Here is an 8,737-nt window from a genome sequence, read left to right on the forward strand (position 1 = left end):
CTTGAGAGTACATTATAGATGAGAAGTGGGGTTTGCCCTTTGTGGTGCCCCCATTTTGGGACAGGCAGGAGGCGTGGGATTTGGGTGCTGGGGTGGCAGTTCTGAACAGTAGAGCATGTGAAATCAGAGGGCACAAGGAAGCATGATGAGAGCACGGCCTCCTCTGCCTGCTGTGGGCATCTTGCTTCAGAGCAGAGACCAAAATTTCTGGTGTGGGTTGCACAAAACATTTGCTGCCCCAGCGCTCCTTGCTGGGGCTGGGACATGAGATGTGGACATTGCATTTACCCTTAGGGTGATAAGTGTTTGCTGGGACAAAACCCTCCAGAGACACCTCCAGCATGGCCTGACATCCTCAAGATAGGCTGGCTCTGCCTTTTAATTCCTCCAATGCAAATGAGCATTGGGATTGTATTTTTAAATTCTCTTTTCTTTTTTTTTTTTCCCCATGAATTGCAGGAGCTCTCTCCAGAAGAACAAGGCATCTGGTGCACTTTCCTCCTACCTTAGCCAATTTGGTGTTTATCCCTATCGGGAATGAATTGCAAGCCTCTGGGTGTGGCTGCTTACATCCCCATTGGAAAAGCACCCTGGGGTCTTCTGGGAGGTCATTCACCCCTCTGGCTCCTTGTACATCAGCCAGTTCTCCGTGGATTGCAGCAGTGTCTGTGTCGGAGGGATGGTCCGTGCAGCCCTTGTGTGAACACCATGTGGAGAGATGGGCAGCAGTGTGGGCTCGGTGTGGGATGCGGGGGATATTGTGGGATATGGTCTGTGCCCATCACTGGGGTCACAGGGCCAAGCTGTGCCGTGTGTGGGAGGGAGGTAAGTTGGTACAGGCACAGCTCACCCCAAAATCCTCTTCTGGCTTCACTTGGCCACGAGCTTTACACCACAAAGGGTTTGCAGCTGGTTTTTTCTCCTCTTGGACTTCACTCCTGTGAGTGCCGTGAGGGGGAAGTTTCCAGGGCAACTGGTAGGAAATGGGAAGATGGAGGAGAAAGAAGAGGAACCATCATTTGTGTACTCATTAAGTACATGCCTGGTGGCAACCCCCGAGGTGTTTATCACACCATTTAGAATGCAGCTGCTGCTTCTCTGTGTGAGCATCCATGAGCTTTATAGTTTCTTTTGGGACATTCTAATTTAATTTTCCTTACTTTCTGGATTGGAGGGAACTGGATGGATAATGGAGGACCTGCCTGTTGTGGCAGCTGTGGGCGTTTCTGGCAGCTCACAGTCATTGCAGGTACCCCAAGCCCTTGTACCCCACTTGTGTCTCTGCTCCTGCTCCCCAATTTCTCCTCCAATCCCCTCAAGGACCCCTGGGCTGCTGCACCAGCTTCACCTGTCTGCTCCCGGCCCTCTACAGATGAGATTAACTTTGCCTGGATTTAATTTGAAGGAAATAATTTGTAAGCATGCTGGTCTCAAAATACATTTCTGGGCACATGAGCTTTTGCCAGGACCTGTCAGGCTCAGCAGGAAACGGACTAGGGCAGGACATTAATTTGCCTGACTTTGTTTCTGGCAGCTCTGATCTTTCCAAGCTAATACTTGGCAAGAATGATATTAACTAAACCATTGATCTTCCAGGGTCCTTCAATAGCTGATGAATGCTTTTTGTGGCTTCTTTTACTGATAATTTATTTAAAGAATAACCAGCTGTCTTACCAGCTCCCTGGTGAGCAGAGCTCCAGGTGCCTTTCTACTGAGGCTGACAGTGTTACTGTCATTTTACAAGTGGGGAACCTTGAAGGACAGAGATGAAACTCCCCATAAGCAAGCTGATCAGAAGAAAATTCAGGGTGAAACTCAGAGAAAAGTCTTGCCCCGACAGCTCCTGTACCAGCCTCCCTTGAGAAGCATATGGGTGAGATTTGGGGTGTGAAGTGATGAGCCCCAGCAAAAGGGGAAGGTTGGAGGCAGTGTTCCCCAACCATGCTTTCCATTAATTAATTTGCCCTTTAAATTAGATTTTTGAGCTGGGAGGTTCCCTGGTTAGACTTGCCTTCCTCTTGCCCCATCTCAGCAAGTGCAGGTGGGAGGAAGGTCCAGCTCCAGAGCTGAGGCAACAGGCCTGTCCCCATCCCTCCTAGAGAAAACCGGTCACTCCTGCCTTTTTCCCCAGCCTGTCCTGTCTTCCCAGAGCAGAGATGCTCCTTCTCTCAGCCCTGTGTGAGGGACGTGGCAGTGATGCCCATAACACTGATGGAACAAAGACACAAAATTAGGGTGCAGAGCAGTTGGCTTTGTAAAGCAAAACAACTCCATGGGACTAGGAACTTCAAACCTGAAAATCACAGCTGTCCACAAGTGGCAAAAACTCAATTTTTTCCTCCTTTTGTGTTTTTTGTCCTTTTCTTCCTTTCCCAAGGACCTTACCCTGAACCTGGCCATCATTTCTGTGGCAGAATGGTGGAGCAGGGATTGGTAGTGATGGGAAGAAGATGCACTGATCTGCCAGCTTCCAGGACAGGTGGCCTGTCCAAATTGCCCTGTGGGGAAGGAACACCCACCTGCCCTCTGGTCTCCAGATGGGCCCTGCAAGCAGGGCCTGTGAGTTGGCCTGAGCTGAAATTAGGCATGGGAACCACCCAAAAAATTCAACAGTCTGGACAGTAAAGATGAATTAACCTGCCCACATTAGTCACACCCCCAAAGGAGGTGCAAGAATGGGACATCAACCCTTTCCCCTACTCCTGCTGTTGCCATCTTATAAAATTTAATTTTTAAAAATTACATTTAAACTTCAAAATGGCTTTTCTCTTTTTTTTTTTCTTTCTTTTCTCTTCTCTCACCTCTGCTTTCTTCCGATCGAATATGTGGGAAGTTTCTTTTAATTAAATGTATCTGTGGACAGATAATCCTGTTTTGCTCAAGTGTCAATATGGTCCTTTAGCTAAACTAAATATTTTCCCTGCCTGATATTTATCCTCCCCTGACTGCCCCTTGGCTCCTTCCTGGAGGTATTTGAAGACTGTGATCCCATTCCCTAGCTTTTGTGTTTAATTTTTCTGGGCTCAGGTCAGGCTTTCTCAGGGTTTTGTGTCATGCCTGGGCATTTAAGTGGTTCCCATTTTGCTGCTGCTGCTCTGGACCTCAGTCCTCCTTGGTACACCCCATGCATGGAGATGGCCACGTGCCATCAGCACACGTCACTGATAAAAGCTGAAATAACATCCACCTCTGCACTAACCTTGGATCTTGCAGAATCAGAAGAACACAGAAGGGTTTGGGTTGGAAGGGATATTAAACCTCATCTCATCCCAACCCCCTGCCATGGGCAGGGACATCTTCCACTATCCTAGGTTGCTTCAAGCCCTGTCCAACCTGGCCTTGAACAATTCCAGGAATGGGGCAGCCACAGCGTCTCTGGGCAACCTGTGTCAGTGCCTCACCACCTTCATAGTAAAGGATTTCTTTCTAATAACTAGTTTCAATCTCTCCACTCTCAATTTAAAACCATCCCCCTTTGTCCTGTCGCTATCTGTCCATGTCAAAAGTCATTCTCCCTCTTTTTTATAAACCCCCTTTACAGTGAGGTTTCCCTGGAACCTTCAGGTTGAGAAGGCTGTGATTGCCCTCACACTGGTGGCATTTGCAGCCAGGCTCTGGTGATGCTGAGTTTGTGAGCTTTGCCCTTTTGAAATCAGGAGCCTTCCTCACCGTGGCTTTGCTTTCACTGCGCCTCCATCAACTGCCTTGCCTGGACTAATCCAGCCTTCCCCTCCTCTAGCTTTCTGTGATTGTGATAAATAATTTATGTAACAGGCTGAATCAGGATTTGTTGCCTGGTATGAAGTGCACGGGCTTCTTCAAAATACCCCTTGGTCTTCCTGTTAGCCTAGAAACAGGGACATTAATATAATAAACACGTAATAGCCCTGGCTCTTCTCCCTCCTGCAGTGACACAAATTGGGGGTGACACTTGCTCGGCAAATGCAGCTACTCAGTCGTGCCATGAGCGTGAGGGAGGAAGAGCCAAAGAGTGGAATCAACGAGATTTTCTGGATCTGGCAGGGAAATAAAAGCTGGTCTGGCAAGGACCAAATTCTGGCAGGTCCCTGGCAGACACAATCTTTGAACTCATGAGCGTGGGCATGTGCTGTGGAAGAAGATCAGTGTGCCCCTAGGACACCTAAGCAATTCCATGCTGGGGCTAAAAACTGCTCTTTTGATGGCAAAATTAAAAGTAAACTGTTTTTTCTGCACCTCATACTGAAAGACCCTCAAGTCATTACTGTTGTTTCCCACTCCCTTTGTCTTGCTCTTCTTTCCCCTGCTCTGTGTCCTACAGCTGCATCCCTGAGGACCTTAGAGTGGAAGGATGTGGGGTGGAAAGGGCTGGAGTGGGCTGTTTTCCTGCATCCACCCCCAAGGTGATGCACTCCTGTACCTGATCCCTGTGGGTGAATAATGCCAGCAGTGCTTTGCTGCCATGGATGGCCACGTGGGTCTTGGACTGAGCCTGACACCCACGCTCCCAGGTGGTCTGTCCCATTCCAGACACTTCTGGAGGAACCAAACTGGGGTGGCATGCCAGATTTTAAATTAATAGATGTGTATCAGTGGGAGAGGCAGTGATATAGCACCTGGTGCACATCCTAAGAGAGCTCTCAGCTTCACTGGTTTTGGCACACTTGCCCCAATGTACAAAAATCATGGGGGACTTGACCCTCCAGTTTGGGTTTTGGGTGTTTGAAGATGTGAAAACATCTTCCCTAAGGCAGCAAACCCTTCTTTTGGGGTTAGCACCTCTAACACTGCCCTGGAGCTGCCCAGGGAGGTTGTGGCATCTCCCTCTCCAGAGACATTCTAAACCCACCTGGATGCATTCTTGTGTCACCTGCTCCAGGTGACCCTGCCTTGGCAGGGGATTGGACTGGGTGATCCCTAGAGGTCACTTCCAACCCTGACAATTCTGTGATTCTGTGCTCAGTGCTGCCCTGGGTCCCCAGGCCAGGTCCCATCTCCCTTCTCAAGTGTCACCCACCGGGGTCTCCATACAAAACCCACAGGACCGTGTTTCAAACTCTAGGAGCATTTCCCAATCAGACTGATTGGTTAGCTGCCATAAAAAATCCACCACTGCCATTACATGGTGAACCTGCAGTCAGAGAGGGTGGACAGACCCAGGGAAACTCCATGACAGGCAAGTCACCTGAAATAACCCCTCGTTTGTCTGGAGTCCCAGCAGCTCCTGGAAAATGAGCAGCACGATCATCACTGCGGCGTCAGCGCCTGCTGATGCAGCACTGTTAATTATAGAGCCAGGGCTCAAGCAAGCACAGCACAATTAACATCTCTTAGATGAGGCTGCAAGAGGCATGAGAGCTGCTGGGCTCTCCCCGACCTCCTCCAGGCTGGAGATGACAGCAGGATGCCATGAAGAGCTGCCCACCATGGTGGCGGTCCCATGGTCAGTGCATGGATTTACACCCAGCTGCTCCAAGGGTGATGTTGGGGCCCACAGTCCAGCCTTTAAAGCTGGAGCAATAAACTGAAGGTGGTTTTCAGAGGAAGGCCAGATCCTCCTGTCCTGGGGTGATGTCATAAGGGTTTTTGGGGTTTTTTTATTCCTTAACCATCTGCTTAATGCCCAAAGACTCTGTTTCTTTAAGATGGACCTGGGGGGTGGGGCTGGAGCCACGGACCCGGGTGTGGGTCGGTTGAACGGCTCGGCCCCATGGCTCGGGGGCTTCAGGGGTCTCAGCAGGGCTCGGGAGGGATGTGCCAGGAGCGCTGTGCTGCTCTTGGGGTTCTTTTGTGTTCCGGCTAGCTGGAAAAAGGTTCTCTTGGTTTTTCCTGTTCTTTTTCCCTTCCGTCCCCGTCACAGGTTAGCAAGCATAGTCCCGGAAGTGATGTTCTTGCAAAGGGGTGCTTACAGCTTCCTCTGTGACCTGAGAGAACCTATCAGCTGGCCAGTTCGAATATGGACAATTCTTTAAGCCACTTAAAGTTGTGACCGCCTCTGTGATCCACACTTAAGAATAGACAAACTCCCCCAAAGCTCTCTCTCGTTTCCCGTGCTGGGACAGGTGGCTGCAGGCCCCGTGCGGGGGCCAGTGGGCCCGGCCAGGCCCTGCTTGGGCCAGGATGGGCCAGGCCACGGCCATCCTGGAGCCGATGGGTCCGGTTCCACCCACGGAACCCCCCCACAGCCTTGCTGTGGGCAGCCGGAGCGGCTTGGCTCTCCCCCCTCTCCACTGCTATAAGCCACATTCCAGCTGCAAGGCCGAGGTGAGATTAACCCTTTTAGTGCTGTGAAGAGCTGAAAACCTGAGGGAAGAGAGAGAGGAGATGCTTAAAGCTGAAATTCTGTTGTGAAGCTATGATATATCAGAGTATCCCGTTGTAATTTCATGAAGAAATGGGGGGTGGAGTGTTCAACTCGTAAGCAAAAGCACCTGCGCTGAGATAGGCAGCTGTAATTTCATGAGAAGTTTGGACAGGCAGAGATGGAAGCAATGAGGACTTTTGTTCCAAATGGGAAAGGAGAAAACCTCAATTCCTAGAGATGCTCCCAGAGATAGTCCCAAAGATGAAGATGAGGAAGACCCTTTGCTCCCAGGGAAGGAGAAGGGCCTCTGTTTCTTTGTTTCTGAACAGCTTAACCTTAAAATTGTACCCCAAAAAACTTCAAAAGTGGACCCTCGAAAGCAGTTGTGGGAAAAGCTGCAAGTCAGGGGAAGGGACTCACATGTGAGCAGAGAGACTCCTCTTCCTAAATGGACTGAACAATATTTGGAAGTGGGTGGCTGTCTCGTTGTGATAATGTTTTCATAGCACGAGCAAGAAGAGACTTCTCTTTCTAAATGGACTGAACAAGGTTATTATGGAAGTGGTAAACAGACTGAACATCTCAAGGGTTGTCTTTTTACACTGTCAGTGGGAGAAGGGAGGAAGGTGGGGGGAGGAGGAGAGTTCTGAAGGTGGTATAATTTTTTTTCCTACTTTTAGGTCTGTTAATAAACTTCTTTATATTCTTTCAAAGTTGGTGCCTGCTTTGCGTTTCTCCTAATTCTTATCTCACAGAAGACAAACAGTAATGAGTATTTTGGGCCAAACCACTGCACTAAATTGGTGTTTCCGGCCGGTTATAGAAACCCAACCCACTACACTCCCCCCTGCCTCACTGCCTCCCTTCCCTTCTCTCTGGTCCGGGGAGCCTGCGGGGTGGCCCCGGCCGGCCTGCGGCGTGGCTCCAGCTGGTCCGAGCCCGAGGAACGCCGAACCATTTCACCTGCTGTGGGGAGGTGGACGGACACCTGAGAGCCAAGAGGTTTTTTTTCATCTGCCCTGCTCTGGGCTGCTGCATGGGCCTCTCTTTCCCCTTCCCTCCCTGGAGACTGGGGGAGCCCAGTTGCCAGCCCATGTGTCTGTTCCCTCTCCAGGCATTTGTTGTATTTTGAGTTTTGTTTTTTCCTGTTCTACCCTGCTTTGTTTGGTGTTAATAAACAGTTTGGTTTTTTTCCCACTTTCACTTGCTGTTACCAATTTGCCTCATTGGCAGAGGAAAAGGGGAGGCCCTTTTCCCTTTGGAGGAGGCGCTCATTCCGGAGCACTTCCTCCTAAAATTTTGTCTCCAGAAACCGAGACAGCTCCCCATTGGCAGCTCCAGCAGGAGGGAGGGAAGGGACGACAGTGTGACATTAAGGTTTGCAGCACCCATCCTCTGCATCATTCATTTACATTTTTTCCTGAGGCCCGGATAAAAAGCACAAGGTGTTATTTTCAGCACTGAAATGTTGGCATCTTACACCTCCCATCTCTAAATGCGCAAGCCATTTCCTTCCAGAGGAAGCTTTTTTCTGAAGATAAAAAGAATGCATATTTTGACCAGAGTAAGCAGCTATTTTCCTGTACTTCTTGGGTTTTGGAGCATCTGGCAAGCTGATGTTACCACATTAAAGTCACCCCATAGACTCCCCATCCACAAGCTCTAGAAAACCTCCATTACCAGCAACACTAAAGCACCTGAAATTCCTCATTAAAGGCTGGGGACAGTCCCTGTGTCCCAACATATGCCCAACACTGCCATGACTGGTACCAGCCTGGGCACCAGTTCCAGGCTGAAGTCTGTGAAGGTTAAGTGGTCCTTTTTAGAAGATCCTGTTGTCATAGAACAAAGGATAATGGTTTAAAACTAAAGGAGGGTAGATTTAGAGCACCCTCTTTTTACGATGAGGGTTAAACACTGGGATAGGTTGCCCAGAGAGGTGGTGGATGCCCCATCCCTGGAAAACATTCAAGGCCACATTGGGTGGGACTTGGAGCAACCTGGTCTTGTTGAAGATCCTGCTCATGGCAGGGGGTTGGACTAGACGACCTTTAAAGGTCCCTTCCAACCCAAACCATTCTATGATCTTGTGATCTCTGAAAGGGCTGAGTGGGGCTTGCAGGATCTCCTTGTGGGATGTAGGAGCTCAAGTTCCACACCAAGGACCTGTACCCACTGTCAGCTGGGGTGATGGTGCAGGGGGAGTCCCATCAAGCCCCACGTGGGACATGTGGTGGTTTGGAGGACATCCATCCCCACTGCTGCAGTGAGCAGGCTCCCCAGCATCCTCCAGCTTGAGACCTGGGTCCTAACGGGGTTTTGCTGGGCATTTCAAAGGAACCCAATGCTCAGCACATTGCCACATCACATCCCTTCCCACTGCTTCCCCGTGGCTCTCAGCAGTGATGGAGCTGGTTAATGGGTTCTGCTGGAGAGTTTGATGTTTAACTCGCT

Source organism: Aphelocoma coerulescens, chromosome 3 (genome assembly GCF_041296385.1).
Source record: "Aphelocoma coerulescens isolate FSJ_1873_10779 chromosome 3, UR_Acoe_1.0, whole genome shotgun sequence".
Lineage (NCBI taxonomy): Eukaryota > Metazoa > Chordata > Aves > Passeriformes > Corvidae > Aphelocoma > Aphelocoma coerulescens.